The 23,283-nt window shown below is 45.4% G+C and overlaps 1 protein-coding gene across 2 annotated transcripts in view; it reads right to left on the bottom strand.

Annotated features, from left to right (window-relative positions):
• WWP1 (WW domain containing E3 ubiquitin protein ligase 1) overlaps nt 1–22,810 on the bottom strand; it is a 156,940-nt gene extending 134,130 nt beyond the window's left edge. The window contains exon 1 of one of the 2 annotated variants that reach the window (XM_039521644.1): nt 22,689–22,810. The gene's annotated coding sequence lies outside the window, so the exon portion shown is untranslated. The remainder of the gene's footprint in view (nt 1–22,688) is intronic. The other variant, XM_039521645.1, reaches the window with a different exon arrangement.
• Between the last annotated feature and the right edge of the window lie 473 nt (nt 22,811–23,283).

The following is a 23,283-nucleotide window of genomic DNA, read 5'->3' as shown; positions in this document are numbered from 1 at the left end:
CCTCCAGTGGGATCAGGAGAGTCTGCAATCCTACAGAAAAGTTCTTCAAACTGATTAAAATTGTCAGCCAATGTTGGAGGTGGTGGTATGATGGCTTCATCAGGGGAGGATGAGGAAACATTGACTGGTGGTGTAATTTCTTCCTCCATTTCTTCCTCATGCTCTTCTAACAATTCTGGCTCTGGGTCAGGAGGCCTAGATAGCAATGAGGATGGAGAGCATATGTGTGTCTGTCTCTGATCGTTGGGCGGTTTGGGTAAGTGTGGCCTATATGCAGCCCGAGGGCCCCAATAGGGCACATGTGGCTGCATATACAGGTACCCGTACCAAGTACCAGGTTTGCTTTTGCCCTCAATATTCAAAGACCAGGAGTACGATTCTCTGTGTGGAGCCCCTGGATATGATGGGGGAGTACGAGGTACAACCAAGTACTTCTCTTTCTCTCACTGGAAAAGGGTGGAGCGGTCATGGATGGTGAAAGAGAGTTGCATCTCTGGGGAAAAGGTGTGAACCATTGGGAGCAGCGATTCTGGATATCAGAAAAGACAGTTACCTTTTTTTTGTTACTGGTGTTCTTTGAGAAGTGTTGCTCATGTCTATTCCATTGTGGTGTGTATGCTCACCACATGCACCAGTGCCGCAATGTTTTCCCTAAGTAGTATCCGCAGGGGACCAGCTCTGGAGTGGTGCACGTATGCCACAGTATAAGGGTCACTGCTGGCTCCCCCCACCCTCAGGTCCTTCTTGCCAGAAACGTCAACAGTAGGGAAGGCGGGTGGGTCAACACCAGTTGCGAGAAAAGGTAACACAGCTCTGCCAAATCCAGCATCATCTCTTGCCTGCTAGGTGATGGAATAGTGCATCGTGAATGTGTGTATCGAAGACCACATCATAGCCCTGCAGATATCTCGGTTAGAGACATGCGCCAAGAAGGCCACTGAGGATGCTTGAGCCCTAATCGAATGGGCCTTCACTACAGGTGGTGGCTCGACCTGAGCCAGCTCATAACAGGTCCAGATGCCGATGATGATCCAACTTAAGATTGTCTGTGAGGACACCTGGAGGCCCTTCATCCTATCCGTTCTCAAGATAAAGAGCAGGGTCGACCTGTGGAAGGATTTGGCCTGCTCCAGATAGAATGCTAAGGCATGCCGGACATCCAAAGTGTGTAGCCACCTCTCCTCATTGGTGGAGTGTGGCTTCAGATAGAACACCAGGAGGAAGATATCCTAGCCGACATGAAAAAGGGACACCACTTTAGGCGGGAAAGTCGGATGGGGTCACAGCTGGACCATGTCCTTGTAGAATACCATATACGGAGGCTCCGAAGTGAGGGCCTTAATTCCGGATATGCGCCTCAACCAAGGTAATGACTACAAAGAAAGCAACTTTCCATGTCAGATGGGAGATGGAATAAGAAGCCACAGAGCAAAAGGGCGGGCCTGTGAGCCTAGAGGACCATGTTCAGGGTACATTGGGGGTACCAGGTTCCAGACCGGGGAGAAGAGCTGTTCAATGCCCTTTAGGAACCTCATCCACATCTCATGCAAGACCCTGATTGGCCCAGGATGCATGTATGGAAGGCCAATATGGCTACCAAGTGCATCTTGATGGATGAAAGCGCGAGGCCTTGGTGCTTTAGGTGGAGCAAGTAACACAGGATAGACTGCAGAGATGACCAAGTGGGAGAGATGCTACACTCCGAGGCCCAGCAGGAAAATTGCTTTCACTCTGCCAGGTAAGTCGATCTGGTGGGCTACTTTCCAAGAGAACCTGCTGTACCTGGCTAGAGCTGGCCCATTCCCTCTGGGTTCAGCCATGCAGCAGCCAAGCTGTGAGGTGAAGAGAGGGAAGGTTAAGGTGCAGGAGCCGACTGTGGTCCTGCAAGAGCAGGTCTGGGCATCTGGGCAGTGGTCACAGTGCAGCCAAGGCCAAATCCATGAGTGGGCAGAACCAGCACTGGTAGTGGAATCGGCAGAAATGCATACATCAAATCCCCTGCCCATGACCGGAGAAAGGCATCAGAGAGGGTGCCCCTGCTGAGGCCTCGGAGAGAGCAGAACTGATGACACTTTCTGTTCTGTCTGGTGGTGAACAGGTCGACTTGGGGAGTCCCCCACTTCTGGAAGAGCGGATGGACAACCTCCAAGTGGAGCGACCGCTCATGGTGACAGAAAAAGTACCTGCTGAGGCGATCCACCAGCACGTTCCGGACACCAGGGAGATGTGAAGCTTCCAGGTAGATTGCGTGCTGCGTGCAAAGTCCGACGCGCAAAGTGCTCTCCGACAGAGGGCCGAGAGTGAGCTCCTCCCTGCCTGTTGACACAGAACACTGAGGTTGTGTTGTCCATCAACACATGCACTACTAGACCAGACACCTGTGGCAGGAAGACGCTGCAGGCTAGGCGGATGGCTCGGAGCTCCCTGACATTTATATGTAATGCCAGCTCCTGTAACTTATATATAATGCCAGAGGTATTGTATATCAGGGAGACCACAGGCCATGGATTCTGCAATGGCACTCCTTCCAGCACCACCCTTGGGTCGGTCCACCACTTCAGAGCGGTAAATTCCGCGGGATTGTGACAAACTTGTCCAGATGATCCCTGGCCAGGAAACAGACTGTGGCTAGCCACAGTTGAAGAGGCCGCAGCCTGAGCCTCACATAGCAGATGATATATGTGCACGCTGCCATGTGACCCAAAAATCTGAGGCAGACCCAGGCTATGGTGAGTGGGTGTGCTGAGATACTAGCAATGAGATTTGACACAGTCTTCAACCTGTCAGGTGGCAGAAATGCCCTGGCTTGGGTAGAGTTGAGTACCACTCTGATAAACTCTATCCTTTGGACTGGGATTAACACTGATTTTTGCTCGTTTACCAACGGGCCCAAGGCGCGGCATGTGGTTTTCAGCACAGTGACACTGAGCTGGACTTGGGTCCTTGAGCGTCCTTTGATGAGCGAATTGTCAAGGTACAGGTAAATCTTGATACCACGATGTCTGAAGTAAGCTGCCATTACCGACATGCACTTGGTAAACACCCTTGTAACAGTTGTTAGGGCGAAAGGGAGCATTGCAAACTGGTAGTGGGCGGTCTCCACAATAAAGCACACAAAACGTCTGTGTTCATGGAATATCGATACATGGAAGTAAGCATCCTTTAAATCGACGGTGCCAGATCAGTCTCCTGGATCCAGGGAAGGGATGATGGAAGCCAGGAAGACCATGCAAAACTTCAACTTCCTGAGATATTTGTTGAGGTCTCGCAGGTCCAGGATGGGTCTTGAGACTCCCATTGGCCTTTGGGATTAAAAAAAACAACAGGAGTAAAACCCCTTGCCCCTGAAATTTAGGAGGACTTCATCCATAGCTCCCACCTGCAGAAGGTCCTGCACCTCCTGAGTGAGCAGGCTCTCGTGAGAGGGGTCCCTGTAGAGGGACGGGGAGAGGGGACAGAAATAAACTGAAGGGTATAACCATGAGCCACAGTACTGAGAACCATTGGTCTGACGTTATAGATGCCCAGGCAGGGAGGAAAGAGGACAGGTAGTTGGAGAAAAGCCGGGAAGCAGGATCCAGGACACAGGCTGGAAGGTCGCCTTCAAGCATACCCTCAAAATGCCCACTTACCACCCTGCTGATTGCGGGTGGAGCTCAAATGAGCGGAGGACATTGGCTGGCGCTTATAGGTCTTGCCCTTCTTGCAGAAGGGCTCTGACTGAGACTGACTGCTCAATCTCTGGGACTGTTGTGACTTAAACTGCTTCCTGGCCTTGGGGTGTACAGGCCCCAGGTCCGCAGGATTGCCCTTGAGTCTTTCAGACTGTGTAGCTTGGCATCTGTTTGTTCAGAGAACAGCACCAGGCCACTGAACAGGAAGTCCTGGATCAACTGCTGAACCTCCGTGGAAAGGCCCAAGGATTGCAACTAGGACGCTCACGTCATGAAGATGGCTGAGGCCATGGTTCAGGTTGCAGAGTCCGCCGCATCCGAGGCCACTTGGAAGGTTGCCCTTGCAACTGCCAGGCCCTTGTCAAGGATCGCCATGAATTCCTTCCAGGGGTCCTCCAGCAGCAAGTCCAAAGACAGCCATGGACTGCCAGATGTTAGTCATAGCTGCCCAGCAAAGCCTGATGGTTGGCTACTTTCAGCTGGAGGCTGAATACATTTTTCTTCCAAAGAGATCAAGCCTCTTTGCTTCTATTTGTGCGTGTCACACCTGGTTGACCCTACTTTTCACGCTCATTAAAGGCTGACACCACCAGTGAGCTTGGGACAGCATGCGTGTGTAAGTATTCATAACCTTTAGCAAATACATAATATTTACGTTCTGCCCGCTTGGAAATGGGGAGCAGTGACAAAGGTGTCTGCCACAGGGACTTAGTAATTTTTGCCACTCCCTCGTGCACTGGCAACACCATCGTTGCAGGGGCCGCCGAGCTCAGCACATCAAAGATTCATCTCAGGTTTGACATGACCTTCTTCAAAAGCTCTTGGTGAGCCTGGGCATCCTCGTGGGGGACTGGGTGAGATGGCCCCATAATTGCCTCATCAGGCGAGGATAAAGAGGCAGGTACCGGCAGGTCTGCCGCAACCAATGCCTCCTCCACGGGCACCTCCACTGACCCTGAGGGATCCTCTCCAGTGTCACCTCTGTGTCAGTGTGGAGGGGGGGGGGCGGGCAGGAAATCATCACCAGCCTTGTCTGATGCCCCCAAGGCTGACTTATGCCCTTGTGAAGGCTGCGGGAACTCCCAGGGTTTTCCAGAGGTTCCAGGGGGCAGGCCACTGGCCTTGAGGCCACACTGCTCCAGGAGGTGCCACAGGGAATGTTAGTGCTCCGATGAGTGACCCTGGCCTGCTGGCAGGGACTCTTCCTCACTAGCGGAGCTCGGGGAGGAGGGACCGTGTCTGGGGGACCAGGACAGTGCCGAGGCTGACTGTCTACCCTGGTCCCAGCCCCAAAGCTCCGCTGGGGATCTGCACGAGGGCAATGACTTTCTGTGCCTCAATCCCAGAGATGGCATTTGGCTGACCAGCAACAGGAACCTGGCAATCTACACTTAACACTCAGCGAGCGGTGTCAATCCATCAAGCAGGAGGGAGTAGGCCACCGTGTCAGGGAACGTCGGCGTGCCTGTGGTGATCCGTACCGGCACTCCTGTGACCAGTAATGGGGCTCACAGGATTAACGGCTTGAATCACTGGAGCGGTGCTGTATGCTGGGAGAGTGGTTTGGGCACTTCTGACACTGGGGCTGCAGGAACAGGCACACCTCTGCAGGTCTGTTCCAATTCACTGCTAATCACCACTTCGAGCCCGAAGAGCGCCACCTGGAGTCCGGGGACCGACATCGGAGACTTTGACTGTATTAATCCAAGAGATGTAGGATAATCTATAGGACTGTATTAAAGTCCCCGACTATATTTTGTGATCCCAGACCATGGGCTGACCCGTGTCTGAGACATGGTGGCTCTGCACAGGTGAGCGCTGGCGGGACACTCCTGGTGAGGAGCGGTGCCACACTGATGGGGACCATTGGAAAGGTCCCAAGGCAGGTTTACCCCTGGAGCGGGATACCGCTGAACCAGCGTGGGTGGCACCGGTAGGGACAGTATGTCCTTTGTGGCCTGCAGGGCCCTCCACTGTAGACAGCACCTCCAGGTACCGAATGCCTGTGCTGTTTTCTGGGGTCGCAGACGTGTCCTGAAGTGGGCTAGCCTGCTCACAACGGGCACTGGCATCTCCAACCTCAGGTGCAGAGGAGCTACCGCCCGCATCCAGTGGAGCACCCATAGGGACACCACTCAAAAGAAGAACCTGTGGTTTATCTCATATCAAGGTGGGAGGGGGAGAGCACAAGCCTGAATGGAGGACAGAAATATTCTTTTGCACATCTGTCCCTCAGAGCCACATGCATCCACCACGAGACAAACGGTCAGGCCAACTCACTCAAACACTGCCAGCTCAATGTGGGAGAATGGGGGCTAAACCATCAAACTAGCATTGTTTACCCAGGGACTTGGGTCAGTTTACATACATTGCTCAGCTGTATACAAAATCCATACCCCTGAGCAATGTAGCTGGGTTGATTTAATTTTCCCACATGTAAACCAGCCCTAAGCTATTCCTGGTCAGCAGCCTTTTAAGTAGGAAGAACTCCCATGTCCTATACAAATGTTTCTAACAACTCCTTTCCCCAAAATAACCCACAAAAACCATCAGGTGAGACACAAAAGAAGCCAGCAAAATGTCTTCTACTCAACAACCTCTTCAGTATATTCAACTTTCCAGATCCATTCTCTGTACCTATATATATCCTCTACCCTGTACCTAGTCAAACCAAGAAACCTTTGAAAACTTCATCTGTTTTCTTAGTATTATTTTTAAAAATTTCAAAATATTACTCTGGAAAACAAACCTAACAGCAGCCATTTCACTTGTGGTGTTTGTGGCAAGGTTTACTCTTAACTGAAAGATTTTTTTAAAAATATTTAAATTACAGACTGCATTTACAACATTTTAAATATTTAAATGAGTTAATCTTTTAAATTCATAAGTCTAGAAAGTTTCAAGTAAAATGTTACTCTATTTTGAAAAGTTAGTTTGTAAATGTGGTTCCATATCAAATCTGATCAATTTACAATCTTTTGCCTTGCAGTCTAAACCAGGGTTTCTTTTTCTCCGTATACTCCACACCAGTAACAAAGATACTGCAGGCCATATAAGCTTCTCAATTAAAGCAGTGCTGACCTGAAATGCCATTTTAGACACCCTTCCGAGCAGAACTACTCTTTAAAGGCCCAATTGGCCATAATCATTTAAACCTGTGCAAAGTGAATGTAAAAATGCTAACATTTCAGAAGGGTGGTATTTTACACTCACTTTGCACATGGATAAAGCACTACACAATGTGCAAGTCAGTGGCCAATAAGATTTTCTAAGGGCTTGTCTACACTGGCAATTTACAGCACTGCAACTTTCTCACTCAGGGGTGTGAAAAAGCACCCCCGAGTGCAGCAAGTTTCAGCGCTGTAAAGCGCCAGTGAAAACAGTGCACCAGTGCTGGGAGCTGTGCTTCCAGCGCTCATAGCTACACCCCTTGTGGAGATGGGGTTTTTTTTAGAGTGCTCTCTCCCAGCGCTCTGCCGCAGCCACACAAGCCATGTTAAAGTGCTGCCGCATGCCAGTGTAAACTAGCCCAAAGTCTTTCTTAGGCGTGAATGGCAGTGAACTAAAATAGGAATTTGTTTTCCATAGTTCGTATCAGACAAATAAACCCACTACAGCCCACAATGGGATTAATATGAATTTTGAAAATAAAAAAATAAAAATAAAAACACTCATGTCATTCTTTCACTTCCTTAATTTTATGAATTAAAATATTTAAACAAGTCTTTATGGAAGGAAAACAGATTGGAACTCACCACTGCCTTGATATCAGATGGAAAAATACCTATGGAACTAGCACTGAATGCTAGTCTGTGTAGGAGATCATCATATCTAATCTCAGAGCTGTACCAGAGAGTTCGTTTTTTATAGTGGAAATTTGGCATGTAAAAAATAATTTTTTACAAACATCTGAATAGTTGTATTTATTTGTGTTTCAGAAATATGGTGCATCTCCTATACACAAAATGTTGCTTTGAAGAAATGAAAGTATTTATGCAATGATATTGACATTCATTGGTAACTGTTTTCATTTTACATATTTCAGTTCTGTTGAACTTTTTACCAGTATTGCATATTTACCACACTTTGCCAGTTGACCATATCTCCTTGGGAATGACCTAGATTTCAACAGAAGAAGAGTTGCAACTCAGAATGAAGGAACTCTTACTTGTTCTCACTGCTACTCTATCTAATGCTAAAATACTCAGTCTCAAAAGTGTACAAAAAAAGTTAAGAGAACATTCTTGAATTGGATAGTTTTACGATTCCTGATAAGTTTCTGCCCTAGACGGTGAAGTTGTTAGCTAAACTTCTATTGGTATGTATATGTGTGTTCATTCAGATTAACAGTTTTGTGACTGAATCTACTCTAGTTTTTGTAACTAGCCTGCTGTTACTGTAATTAGACAATCTTTCTATCAGACAGGATAACAACAACTTTTTGGCTGTCACTTCTAAGGTCTGGCACCACAAAATATAGTCAGGGACTTTAATACAGTCCTACAGATTATTTTACATCTGGTGGATTAATACTCCAATGATATTTCCCCTATTTCAAGTTCACAAAACTAATTTTTTTAGATAAACCAGTTTATGTCCTTGCTAAAGAAAAGTACCATTTTTCTTCTGTTTTACTATGTCACAAGTGATGGAATTTGCACCACATCACTAGGGAGATGGGACCAGAAACAAACAGATTTCGCTGTCATAAAATTATTTTCAATAGTCAGTACAATTTTTTAACCGTTACTCCTAGTTTTCCCTCATTATACACCTGTTTTATGATGTTTATCTAATTGGTTGTCTCTAAATCTCCCTTGCTTGAGTTCTTATTTAAACATGCATAGTGAAAACTGTTTAAGAAAATAATAACTACTAAACAGTGATGTACCACAATCATTATCCATGTCCTTACTATTTACTATGCCTGTGTGCCATCAGCAATGTTAAAATGAGCAAAGTTATCCAGACTAGCTAATTAAAAAATATTTAACTGTTATTAATGCTGTTAAACATCACCTCTATTTACTGTTAGAATAAAAAGTATTTCATTATTAATGTAAGAAATGAATACAACATCCACCTTCTTTCCAAATATAGAATAGAAATTAAATGGCAAAATACTTAGTTAACACACAATAAAGGTTGCCTGGTGATAGCTCATGTTAGTCAATGGGGCTACTCACAGTAGTAATGTTAAGCACATGCATGTTTGCAAGATGAGGTCTGTGATAAGTAATAGAAATTGTACAAAGCATGAATTACATTTTTGAAATACCAAGGTAACTCTCAGTTATGAGAAATTTAATATCTAAAATTCTCCATTACTGAGAGATGAACTCTTTCAGGAGGATAATCTCTATCTACTTCAGTCTTTGTGTTACTGGAAGACACTTGTTTCAACATTTAGGGCTACATTTTCAAAGTGATTATGGATGTCTCAATTGTGTGAGCAACTTGCCAGAGTAAGGAGGCCTGATTTTGCAGAGGGTGGGGTGCTAAGCACTTTCTGAAAAAGTAAAAACTGTTTAAGTTGTCTCAGATTTGACAACCCAAAATTGAAGCACCCCAAAAAGTCAATTTTGAAAATTTAAGTTGTAAAATTACAGTATAGCTACAGTATATCTGCACTAACTATATAATTGTCATCCCAAACTTCAAAAACAACACTCTTTCAGGTTTATTGCATACATACTAACTGCAGAATACTAACCAAAAAAAATTGTTTCATTTGTATATAAGCATTAGTTAAATCTTCTACAGTACTTCTGCTATGGCATATATTGATTTCGAAAGCATGCTGTAATTGCATTAATTTTTCTTCCACAACTGCGACTTGCATATACCATCATTACTGAAGGCCCTGTGTGCTTTGCAGTAAGTTGGACCTAATTTCTGTGTCATTTTTGTATGGCAACATACAAATTATGTCAGGTTCAACTAAGATCAAAGGGAGGCTTCCATTGAATTAAATATGGCTACGACCATCAGAGTAATATTTTGATATTACAATCAATTTATTCTAAGCTGCTCCAAGTTTTCAAATATTAAATGATAACATTTGCACTGACTATACATAATTGCACTTATAAGTTTTAATGGGGAAGCTGGAACACTTGGCAGATTAGTAGGGTGGACAGTTAAGGCCTAAGGCAGCCAGGAAACCGCAAGAGTGCTCTGGACCAGACAAATTCATCATTTTAGTCCGTCCAAATTTGTACATTGAATGAAACAAGAAGCTAATAGGTAGAGCCCTTCACAGATACAAATTTATATCTGCCGATGCGGATATAAATCGGTATCCGCAGAGGTGCAGGGCTCTACCAGGAAACACAGAGACGAAAGGAGCAGCACGTCGGGCCACTACTCCCAGAAGCCATCGCCCTGCGCCAGGGTATGGCTGTACCACCCATAGCCCTGCCCACTGGGGCAGGCACCAGGCTTACCAGTGGCTGTCCCTGGTCATGCTTGTGTGTTCAAGCGGCTCGCATACCCCCAGACAGGAGAGAGAGACCGCTGCATGGAAGGGACTCCTGTCTGGGAGGATGCAAGCCGCTTGCACTCCCACAGTCCCAAACAGCATTTTTCAGTGTCTGCCATCTCTCTAGAAGCATGACATCTGCAGCACTTAGAGTTCTCCTCTGCATTGCTAATACAGGACATACAATTCTCCAGTATTTCCATAGCTTAAGGGAGTATGCTACAACAGGGACTACCATGCGAAGATGTTTGAGCACAATAACTGAATGCTGATAGTGAAAAAACAATCTGAGATCATAGCTGGTGTTCATGGAGCAGTATCACATAGTGGAGAGCAATTACTAGGCCTGACAAATAAGCATTGACTGGTAGGATCGCACTGTAATACAGATTTGGGATTATAAGCAGTGGCTGCAGAACTTGCGAATGCAAAAGGCCACATTCCTGGGGTTGTGTGCTGAGCTCACGCCAGTCCTCCAGCACAGGTGCACCAAAATAGGAGATGCAGTGACAGTGGAGAAGTGAGTGGTGGTCAAGTATGTAAGGCCATTGACTCAGTAAAGTATAGGAAATACTGGACGGACATGCAGCAATGGGGTTATCTGTGGTGGGGAGACAGATGGTATGCATACTCCTATTTTGGCACTGGGTCACCTTGCCACAGAGTACATCAACAGAAAGGGCTGCTTTTCTTTAGTAATGTAAGCACTAGTGGATCATGTGGGGAGCTTCACTGATAACAATGCAGGCTGGTCAAGGAAGGTACAGGACACTTGCATCTTTAAAAACACAGGACTTTTCAAAAAGCTGTAAGCAAGGGCAGTCTTTCCCAACTGGCAGATTACCATTGATGATGTTGAAATGCCAGAAGTGACTCTGGGGGACCCAGCATATGCCTTGCTCATGCATCAAAAGAGCCAAGGAAAGGTTTTACTACCAGCTCGGCTGGTGCAGAATGACTGTTGAGTGTGCCTTTGGTAAACTGAAGAGACACTGGTGTTGTTTACTCACTTAATTCAATCTCAGTGAGAAAATCATCCCAATGGTTATAGCTGCATGTTTTGTACTGCATAACATCTATGAGGCAAGGGTGGAAAAACTGCTACCAGGGTGAAGGAGTTTAGGTTGATCATTTGTCTGCTAAATTTGAACAGCCAGATGACATAAGGGCTACTAGAAGAGGCAACCATGGTGCTGTATGGCTGAGGGAGGCTTTAAAAGAGCATTTTACTGGTCAGCCACAGTAGAGTTCTCTGTTGCTTTTATGAAATAGTGTCTGTTCTCTGTACTTCACATTATATATTGGTACGGTCTTTGCCTGCTGTTATGAATTCTGTAATGCTTGGTGTATATTTATGAATTTGATTTGCACTCTGCCTTCCACTACATACTCTGCAATGCTTGATGTGAACTAATAAAAATAGTCTGGCTTTACAAAAATAGAACTTTATTGTGCGCAAAACAGCAGTTAACAAAATTAAACTGCAAATACACACACAGCATGTTAAGAAATACTTTTGCCAACAATCCCAAATGAAAATGGAAGTAAACAGTAAACATGTATGTAAATAGCTCAGTGCAGTGAATTGTGGCTACACACACACTGATCTGTGGTTTCAACAGGTTGGTGTAACGTGTAGAAATAGTTCTTGTCCCCTGGCATGGAGTGATGGGATAAGAATGTGCAGCACAGTGCCACGTGGAATATTGGTTGTAGTTGTAGGAAACAGCAGCCATGGCATTCTCCAAGGACTGCAAAGATCTTTGGGACTGTAGATCAATCATACTCTGCAACATTTGTGTTTGTTTCCTGAGCAATCCCATTATGTCCTGGTGCATTTCCTGATGTGCCTCTTGGTCCTTTTGCCTGTCCTGCAGTCACAGCTTTCTCCATTCACTTTCTCCTCGTTCACATTGTGAAGGGCGCCCCCAACACCTTTGATCACTGTGCAAGGCAACTGTGGTGTGGAGGATCTCATGGAACATATCCTCCCTAGTTTTCTTCCTTTTCCTCAGGATCAGACATTCAGTGGATGTGGAGGGGTGACCCCTTTAGGCCAGCACACAAAAAGTTACTGATAAAAACAGATAGATATACCATTAGATTTAGTCACAGCAGAACGGGAAAGGTAAGTCTTAAAACTTCCTTTACATTATTCCAACAAATACCTTTAATAAATGCTTATTGACACTTTAGAGTGCCTCACTACAGCACCGCTCTCCAGCTCAAACCACAGGGAAATGGCAGTCAACATATTGGCACTATTTTCAGAAGCAATGATTCTGCCTGATATCTCACTCCTGAGGGTGACAAAGGCACAAAGAGCCCACTTTCTACTGGCATTCCGAAGCCACCCAGGCCCAAATGCAGATAGGCTGTTTACCACAATGGTGCCTGCTGAACTCATCACAGAGTGGCATGGAAAAGTGTCTTACTGTGATGAAAGAAACAAGGCTGAAAATCTAATGGAAATACTCTGTAAACCTCTCCTGAAAAGTTTCATTGAGATCTCTCAAGAGGATAAGAGAGACATCCTTACTCTGGTAAACAGTATTCTGCACGCCCCCCTGCCTAGCCCAACAGGCCAAAAACCTGAAAAACAGATCTTGATTCTACCCCATTTATTCTACCACTGCCTGAGTACAAGGCACAGATCTGAAATGGACTGTTTAACCAGACTGCCATACAACCCTTTTTATTTTCTAACATTATACCAGTAAAGCAATGAAAAGTCAATACCTCTTGAACTGCCTGACCCATTCGTATGCTGCCATTTTTAAATAGCAAACAAAGGCATGGGGAAAGGAGGTGAAGGAACAAATGAAGTTTGAGCGAAAGGAAAATAAAAAAACAAACATTGCAAGGAATAATGCATGTATACACTTACCTGAGTTCCCTTCTCTTTTGTCAGTAGGCTCATCTGGCTAGACTCCTGCAGAATGTCAAATAGTTCCTAGCTCGCAGCATGGTTCAAGTCCCCTGCTGACTTCCACCCACCCACCACCACCACCGTGGTTCATGGCAGGGGTCTCAATCTTGGGTTCCTCTCAGGCACCCACCATTATTTGTGAACGTTGGTGGGTTAACTGCCAACTACAGCACACAGTTCATTGTAAAAGCAGCAGATCTGCAGGGCAGAACCACATTTCTTGTTGCCGTCCCTTGCTTTGTGATATTATTAGCAGACTTCTTTTGCTTTCATGTTGCACTGCTGCTGATCCCTGCTGTGCCCCTTTGCCATCGTCCTCTGTGCAATCTGCTCAGAGATGATGATGTTTCTATGGCTGGTCCATAGCTGTGCTTGCAGAGCCTCTTGTCCTCACAAGCCAAGCAGATCCAATACTTCTCGCCTATTCCAGGCAGGAGTAACTCTATTAGCTTTCTGTGTAGGTGGAGCTGGCATGGTCAGCAGGGGAGCTGGAGCCACACAACAAAAGGAGAGCTGCTAGATATGCTCTATAAGATGGGCAATGAGGAAAAGGCATTTCAAAAGACACACAAGAATTTTAAAGGGGTGAGTGGACTTCTGGACTCTGGGGCCCCTGGGCAGTGGAGTTCCAAATAGTGACCAGAGGAGTCACTGTCTCAGGGACAGGGTACTTGAGGGACCGGTGCTGGAAGATTGTTAGGGTCAACACAACTAAGGCACCATCTACACTCACACTCCATCTACACCATCACACTCAACCATGGCTCTGCACCGCTTTGGGGGGTAGTGTTACTGCATCACTGTAATAGGCCACTTACATGGGCAGAAGACAAGTTTAAACATACACACATGAATAGCATGGTAGACACAAGCGGACTTATGTCAGCCTAACTTTGTAGAGCAGACCAGGCCTCAGTATTGAGTGCCTATGGTATTCAATCATACCCGTTCCCAGCTCCCAGTACTGACCTGGCCCATCATGCTTAGTGTGACATGACAGGAATTCAGTGAACCTCTCCTGGCATAGAACTAATTTGTCCTGTCTGGGACTCTTGCACTAGCCTCTCTGTGGATTGTAGTCCCTTCCATGACAGCTCATCTCACACAACCATACCAAGTTTCACACACCAGGCAGTACTGCCCAAACTGTCCTAGAGTGCCACTTAGGCAGACAGGCAGATAGTATTGGGGGTATACTTCTGATGTGCTTAACCTTTTCAATATTGCACACACCACTCACACTTCCAAAAGGAGCCTCTCTGTGGCCCTATACCAAGCAAAAGGCAATTTGAGAGCACTAATGTGCACAGCATGCATATTACCCAAGGAGAGGATTCAGTTCAAGAGTCAATGCCCGTTCCCCTGAGCCACCAGGTGAATACATTGCTCAGTGAGAATCACTCAAAAATATTCCAGAGGAAGCAATGGCTCATAGATTGCTTGCAGAGATGCACACTGATATACCGAAGTATTTGTAGTACAGTAACTTTTGAAATGTGTGTAAACTGGTTCTAATTACCATTGAGTATCTAAACTTGGCATAATCCAGCTATACGCTACATGATGATCAGCCACCTTAGGTTTTAGCTCTGCATTAAGAAAGTTATAGAATCTGAAGATTTTAAAGCAGCTCAATATGAGGGGAACCTCTGTCTCAGAAACTCCTTGAACAAAAGACACCAAAATTTGCACCACAATCTCTATCCCAGTCCCTTCCTTCTGTATACCAATTTTCAAGGCAATTTCTCTATGGCATATGAACTTTAGAGCACTTTGAAAATTAAAGACAGTTCATATGGCGGTGAGGAGAAGGAGGGATAGGATGAAGTATCTCAGGAATCCCTTGACCAAGTTATTCCTAATTTATATCAAAAGGTCAAACCACCATCTTTGCTTCGTGCAGACACACTCCATATGCAGAAGGGTTTTAGAGCACTTTGAACATTAAAATCAGCTACTTATTGAGGATGTGGGATGTTATATATGAAGAAATTCTTGACCAAATGATCCCACACTTACTCCTATATCTGTATCCCAGATCTTATGTGGAGTGAGTTTGGAAATGAATCTGAATATGCATGTGGATTTTAGAGCATTTTGAATTATCAGCTTTTAAACAAAAATTACTAACTTCAGGGCTAAACAGTGACATGCAGGAATCACTATAAGAGATCAGATCAATGCTGTCTGATAGCAGAAATGCAAGATATCCTGTACAACTGTGGAATAACTTGGCCCCAGGAAAGATTTTCTTCCTCATAAGAGGCCGGCATATCCCCTGAAACAGGAGGGCACTATATTACTAATTTTTTTAAATTTAAAATTTTATGTAACTCACATTATCTATATAAAAGTCTAATCCTTATTTTTAACCCTAGTAGGTCTATTGAGCTCAATAATATCTTGTAGCAATGAGTTTCACAGGTTACATAAAACAATTTAAAGTTAGCTGCTTTTCAATTTCATTGACTAACCCCTTTTTCAAAGTTCTATGAGAAAAGTAAGGAAACATGGACAATGTACTGTCTCTATTCCGCTCATTGTTCTGTATACTTCTATCATGTCCCCTCTTATTTAGCTTCTCCCTCAAGTAAAAAGTAACAATATTTTCACTTGTGGAAATCTTCATTATTTTAATAATTTTTTGGCCCACTCCTGTTTTTTCTCTAACTGGAGCCAGGGAAAGGGACCTAGTTCTAGAAATATTTCTCAAATGCTGTTTTCTTGCGGCCACAGCCTTCTGGGCTGTGATGTGGGGGTGGTAAGCAAAGCAGCGGCCTCTCCCCCCCATTGTTCCTAGATGCACTGCCTTAGTGTTGATTGCTGGGGCCGCCAGCCGGGGTTGGGCCCTGCCCCACTCCGGAGACACCTGGAGTACAACCCGGGAGGAGCAGGCAGTCCGTGGGTTCCCCACCTTCTCAGGAGCATTGGGACTTAGGCTTCGGACTTCAGCCCTGGGGCAGCAGGGTGGCAGGCTCTGGCTGCAGGGCTTCAGGCTCCAGTTGTGCAATGGTGGGCCCTAGGCTCCAGCCGCATGGCTTCGGGCTCTGTCCGGAACAGGGCTTCAGGCTCCAGCCCCCCCACTGCCTCCACCAGCCACCCACATCGTCCCTGGCCCCCACTGTCACCCATCCAGGGCTTAATTAGTCCCCAGGCTTGCCAGGGCTAAGTAATTCTGCTGTGAAAAACAATATTTGTATGTTTGGTAATATCACTTTTCACAACTGACTTACTAATTAGCAATAAATAAATTACAATGATTGGGACATGTATATGTGCATATTTTTGTTTTTCCTAAAGCTAATTAAATATTTTAGGAAAAAGTGTGAGCAGCCACCAGCAAGAGTTGGTGGCCACACTCTGAGGCCACCAAAGTGGTTTGAGCATTGGACTGCTAAACCCAGGGTTGTGAGTTCAATCCTTGAGGGGGCCATTTAGGGATTGGTCCTGCTTTGAGTAGGGGGTTGGACTAGAAGACTTCTTGAGGTCCCGTCCAACCCTGATAATCTATGATTCTATGAATTTGTCTTGAGAACCCATAGTAGTGGCTGATCCTGGTACAAGAGTCAAAAGACTATCAGGATGGCATAATTGTGAGGCAGCAATCAACTTCTTCTCTGCTAATAAAGAGGCATCGAGGGTGGTTCAGAAAAAAAATTGTCGTGTTCTGCTTGCTGCCTAGTTAAATTTACCAAGGCCTCAAGTGCTGAACATGGAATACAAGCAACATCAGAAAGGCTGTCTCCTGAATACTTTCATGGAACAAGAAAAATGCTAGTAACGGAGGGGCGGGGGGAGACAGACGACAAAAAGTCCACAAAGCAAATAAACAATTTTATCAAGCATATGCTTAACTTCAGGTTTTTTTGAAAGTTTTTCAATCAAACTTCTCTGTAAGAGCATCACTGATATCTTAATAATGGTAGTTTCATCCAGAAAAGTTAAGTTTGAAGAAAAACTCTGCAGCAAAGTGCATATCAGTTCATGAACTACAGATTTATTTTGTTGGAACTTTTATAATTGAAAAAACAGTGCGTTACTGAAACTAAAAGGTGCTTCCACAATTACAGTGCCTCACAATGCACAGAACAGATGAAGGGGCTTATCTGAAACAAGGGTAAATGAGGGAGTGCAGATAAGTTGTTAAACTTCTACAGTTGCAGGGATCACACTGGTACAGGTGGTCACCCTATTCCTCTAATTAATTAATTACGGTCAAATGCCATCTGGCCCTGAGCTTCCTAAACACTAATTATCCATAAGTAATAGGAGGATAAAAGGTTTCTCTCAAGTATCTTTTTCAAAACACTAATTTTTCCTCTTCACTTAATCCTAGCACTTCTCTCTCAGTAGAACAGTAGTGCTCTTATGTATGAGTGCAGATAGTTTCCCCGGAATCAGTAGTGCTGTTTTATAGATAAACACTCACGGTTATGACATGGTGGTAAACTGAAATATGGTTTAGTTAATTTGTTAGGAATAACAGTTTCTGCCTTATCTGGCCATAAAAGCAATGATAAACTCTAATTAAGTCACATATTAAAACAGGTCTAAAAAACATGACAGACACCTACTAGCCAGAGACTGATACAGAAGATGAAGGGAATTGTCAATCTAGCAGGGCAAATGGCAACGTCCTGGAGAGAAGCCCAATCACTCCTTGCTACTGGGAAAGAGGAAGGTGCTGGGATTCCTATGAAGATGCCCTCAAAGCATACTTATAGACTCCACCTTTCCTATAGGTCTTTGACTACTAGCTGCTGAACACCTCTCCTAGAGCAGGGGTCTCAACCTTTTTCTTTCTGAACCCCCACCCCCACCCCCCAACATGCAATAAAAATGTCACGGCCCACCTGTGTCACAATAACTGTTTTCTGCATATAAAAGCCAGGGCCAGTATTAGGGGGTATCAAGCAGGGCAACTACCTGGGGCCCCATGCCACAGAAGCCCCCACAAAGCTACATTGCTCAGGCTTCGGCTACAATCCTGGGGCCCTGGCAGGGCTTCGGGCTTCAGCCCCATGTGGTGGAGCTTTGGCTTTCTGCCCTAGGCCTCAGTGAGTCTAATGCTGGCCCTGCTTGATGGCCCCCCTAAAACCTGCTTGTGGCTCACCAGAGAGCTCCAGGCCCCTGGTTGAGAACCACTGTCCTAGAGTACTGCTTTTCAGGTAGGAAAAAGGAGCTTTCTTTCCCATTTCTCTCAAGATGATGTGGTGGAGTGTCCACTACCTTTGCCAGTGCTCCCTTGAAAATACCACTGATTTTTATAGCAGGCTTACAAGTCATAACAATTTATAAAAAACAAAACAAAACAAAAAAAACTATGCATCACTGAAGAAAAATTTTTTGAGGTGGGGGTGAAGGGGTGGCTTTCCAAATGTGACCTGAGTGTAACTAATGCAGTGTTGCCTTTGAGAGTCTGCAGACAGCTCAAAATAATGACTGAGATGTGAATTCTCCTGCTGCCATTTGTTACATGCAGCAGTTAATGCCAATGCACAACAATCATGGCACTTTAGAAGTCAGCATTAACTATTCCACTGCTGATCAGCTGAGCTGATAGGAAGAGAAATGGGGTGGGATTCTGAATCAGATAGAGAAGAAAAATGAGGGAAGATAGGGAACAGAAAAGGAAAGGATGATGAAGGCAGGAAAAAAAAAACAAGCACAGTAGTGATCCTAAAGGAGAGTATAAAATCATTCTTACTTAATATGACAATAAAAAAACAAATAAAAATACAAGTTTATTTACTACACAGGGCTGCATTCCATGTTGGTTTTTTGTGAAAATCTCCCACAACCATCTGTGGGAGTTTGGCTGTGCATTAAAGATAATATATAGTCCTAAATTTATATTCTGATCCACTAATCATAATTAAACATGGAATTCAGCCTCCTGTATAGAATGAATTTAGCAGCTCTGATTTATGGCTTTCATAAAATGCAGCAGAGTAAAAATGACAGGATTCTTATTAGTTTAATTGCTGCTATTTAGAACACTGTGACCAGCAATGAAACTAGTGAAACTGACCACAGCTCTATTACTTTCATTCCACTGTTTGGAAAAGCTGTAAACAGCAGCCATAGCACAGGTGCTGCCTGTCCGCAAACTTGGGAAGGCTGCACTGCATCAGTTGCATAAGCAAACATGAGGGCTAGAAATCTAATTTTTATTAATTAAAAGGTTACATTTTGCAAAAGCTGATAGGTTAGGATCCCACTTGGCCCAGAAAAATTCCAATTTATTACTGGCAACTACATTTTTCAAGCCCTGTCTTAACTACCCAGTGAAAATCTCTGAATTTCTGAAAATGTCAGTTGTTAAAGAGTAGAGTGGTTAACAGTACACTGAGTAACATGACTGATACTTCTGGAGAACAAGGGAAGGGGGAGAGAGACTTTGAAGGACGGGCATGCAAAAAGTTACACACAGTACAGCTGGGTTTTAAAACAGATTTACATACTTTAAGGTAATACTAGTAAAACACTGTAACAGTATTCCTATTAACAGAGTTCATATTTTAGTGTAAGCATTGTTTTGTTTTCAGCTTGAATGGAAAAGTGGCATACTTGCTTACCAAGTTGGTCAAGTAAAGTACTGAAATGACAACTAAGCAGTTTGGATTTTTTAAGTTTTTTGCTTTTCTGTTGGCTTCATTTTCTGCATCCTAGTTTTAGGATAGATATCTTAAAGGAGCACTCAACACCTAGTTTTGGTTCTAAATTTATATCCATTTTTATTTTGTAAAGTCTGTTTAATTTAATAATTTCTAAATATTAAAACAAGTTTATTAATTTATTTGAGAAAAGAGCGAAGAAGTGGGAGGAAGACTCATCTCCTGGCCCTCTAGTTTGGCCACAATAAGAAAAACAGTGGAAAGGTTAAGAGGACCTCTCTCAGCCTCCACCATTTTCTTTTCAAGAGAGAGGGAGGAAGGTGATTGGGACGGTGTTCCAACTCAGCATTCATGCATGGAACACTGAGGAGGAGGAGGAGGGGTAACAAAACAGGCAGGTATTTCTCCCTCCTCTTTCAGTGTGTTCCACAGAGCCAGGAAAGCAGCTAAGGACAAGGCTAGTGGAGAACAACAGGACTACTATGTCTCCATGACTCCTTCCAGGATCTGGGGAGCAGCAGATTACCTCTCTCTGGGATCCTTCCATAGTGCCCTGCTAGCACAGGCAACAAAACAGGCAACAATTTTAAATGTAGTCTCAAATTGGTGTACAAGTTTGCTGACATTTTATTTGTTTCATTAACATATTTTTAGTGTCAGACTCTAAAAACTATTACTTTTACTACCTCAAAATATCCATTAAACTTCAAAGATACAAACTGAGGCCCGCAATTGGCAGATTGTAGGATCTACCATCTGCCCACTTGGAGCAAACTCTTACACATATGAATAGCTTTACACATATACATTATGTTCAGGTGTATAATGGCATAACCCTAAAAACATTACCGGGCATAGGAATGACTCACAAAGCACTACGGTATCCAACAGCATTTTCAGGATCAGACCATTATAATAAAGTCTAATGTATTGTATACACCACCACATGGGGAAGAGAGGTAATGGCATAAAGGTGCTAAAAATTCAGCTGGTTTTACAAGCAACAGGAGTATAACATATTTTGATTCTCTCATGTCTTAGGAACGAGTTGAAGTAAGCTATTGTGATTTTGAAAGGTGTTTGCACCCGACACCTCCTCCCCAAAAATAAATAAATAAACCATGAGAAGCTTTCATTCTGTGCAAGCCCTCACCCCCCATTTGATCATAATTTAGTAGAACACTGAAATACATTAACTGAGTTCATATGTAGATTAAACTCACTCGTGAGTCACTCAGGTTATCAAATTCCATTTAATGAAAATCTCACGGAGTTTGTGAAAAATTATAACAGGTCATCAACAGTCAATTTATTCCTTCCCTAACAAAAATGTTAAACAAGCAAAATGTAAGGTTGAATTATTTTTATTAGAAGTGCTATCCATCCATTCATATGTTAACTACATTAAATATATGACAGCAAAATCTAGTGAGCTAATTGTAGTATAATTGTGTAACCTGAATATCTGCCCAAGAATACCCTTCTGGTGATTTTCTAGCAGTGGTCCCCAACCTTTTTGTGGCCAGTAGCACATTCATGTTTTCAGAAGAGTGTGGCGGGCGCCAACAATTACTCACCTACAGGGCCGGCTCCAGGCACCAGTGGAGCAAGCACGTGCCTGGGGCAGCACATGCTATGGGGCAGCATTCTGTCCATTCTGCAGAGTCAGAGCGGGTTTTTTTGGTTTGTTTTGGTTTTGGTTTTGGGGTTTTTTTGGCGCCAGTTCTGGACAGTGCAGAGAGAAGCCAGGAGGACAGAGAACACTGGCGCCCGCAGCCCCGGAGTACTCTGTCCCCAGCAGGCATGGGGATGTGGCTTCTCTCCCCTGCTGGGCACTAGGTGGGCGCACATAAATGCCCCAGCGGGCACCACATTGGGGACCACTGTTCTATAGGAATACAGGATCACCACTGAAATATGAAAATAACTTTTGGCAGTATTTGCAGAACTTTGTCAAAGATTTAAGCATTCTATAACAAGTTCATGTACTATTTTTGTCCATATCCTATTCTGCTAGATTGTTTTAACTAAATGCTTGTGTAATGGGTGGTACAGAAAGATGAATGCCTTGAAAATTTTAGTTCAATTTTGATACCTATTTTGTTTTAAAAATAAAGATAGGTATACAGAAAGGAGTAAGTGGAACGCTGTATTAGCTCACTATAGCATTTATAATAAAAGCAATTAATTGGTGCACGTTCTGTTAAACTACTGAGATTTTAAAATCAAAATATCAACCACTGAACGAGTCAGACGTTAAACAGCACCAGAAAGATTCCCAGGCACTTCTAACCTGGGCATTAACAGCAACAACTCTCCCTCCAGCCCCATCACGCGCTGTACGGGAGCCCTATATCTCCAGGGCCAGTGGGGGGCAGGACGGGGAAGACAGGCTGCAGGGTCACAGTCCTTCGCAGGAGAGGTGTGGGGCGTCCCCTGCCCCGGTGGCGCGGAGGGAAGGCCAACAAATGTAACAATCGCCCTCTCCTCCTCTTTCACCTCTCTAGGTAAAGAGACCAGGGCCGCCTCTGCGACTGCCCTGCTGCGTCCCATACGCTCAGCACGGACTCGGGTCAGGGCTCAGCCCCATCTACCCCCATGGCCAGGCCCAGGAAAGGAACAAACAAGGTTACGCGCCTGACACAGGATACCACAGGGACCCTCCCCCTACACTCCCAGCGGTGCAGGAGCCCAGGGGCCAGCGGCCACCCCCACCGCGCTCCCAGCAGGGGCCAAGGGGGGCAGCCCTGGTACGGCTCCCCTTCGCCATTTTGACCCGAGCGTCCCCACTGACAGGGGCAGCGCCTGTCGGCCCAGCGACACCCTCTCTCCCCCGCACAGCGGTGGGAGGAGAAAGTGTCCGCTCCGCGTCCCTCTCCCAGAGCGGGCGAGAAGGGGCCCCGCAGCCGCCCGTCTACTCGCCCAGCCGGGCTGTCAGGCCAGACCCCCAGGGAAGCGGCTCTGCCAGAGCCTGTTTGTGTCCTTACCGTGGCCCGAAAGCCGCCGCTGCCCCCTCTCCGCCGAGGCTCCTCACCCCTCCGCCGCACAGAATGATGCCATCTCACGGCGGAGGCATCGGCGGCTCGCGCACAACAACCCCCTCCCCCACGCCAGCCGTCGCGCGCCCCCAACTGCCAGCGCCGACCGAGCCGGACCCTGAGCGCGCGCTTCTGCGCGCGCCCGCAAGGGGAACAGGAACTTGTAGGAGCAGCAGCTTCTGCCTCCTCGGCCTGAACCAACTTCTCTACGGTGGGGGGGAGACTAGGCCAACCTCTCCCGCGAAAGGAAGGGGCGAGGGCTTACGCTGCAAGGGGTTGAACCAACTGAGTGCCCCGAACTGAACCAACATCTATAGAGACGGGAGCTGGAGGCCGGGGGTTTCGTCCTGATCACCCTGGCGGGGTCCAGTTGGTGAGGGGTGAGCGTGGCATGGGCAGCGATGCCGTTTAGAGGCAATGAACCGAAGCAGCTTCTGTGCTGGGCGAGGCATTAAGCCAGCGGGCCCTGGTACCCTGTACTTGGTTCACCAGGTAATAGCTGCCTGCCTCTGCCTTCGTGCCCCTTGGATACGGTTAAACCCCA

Source organism: Mauremys reevesii, linkage group 2, assembly GCF_016161935.1.
Source record: "Mauremys reevesii isolate NIE-2019 linkage group 2, ASM1616193v1, whole genome shotgun sequence".
Taxonomy (NCBI): Eukaryota; Metazoa; Chordata; order Testudines; family Geoemydidae; genus Mauremys; species Mauremys reevesii.
This window is presented reverse-complemented; position numbering and strand designations above follow the sequence as displayed.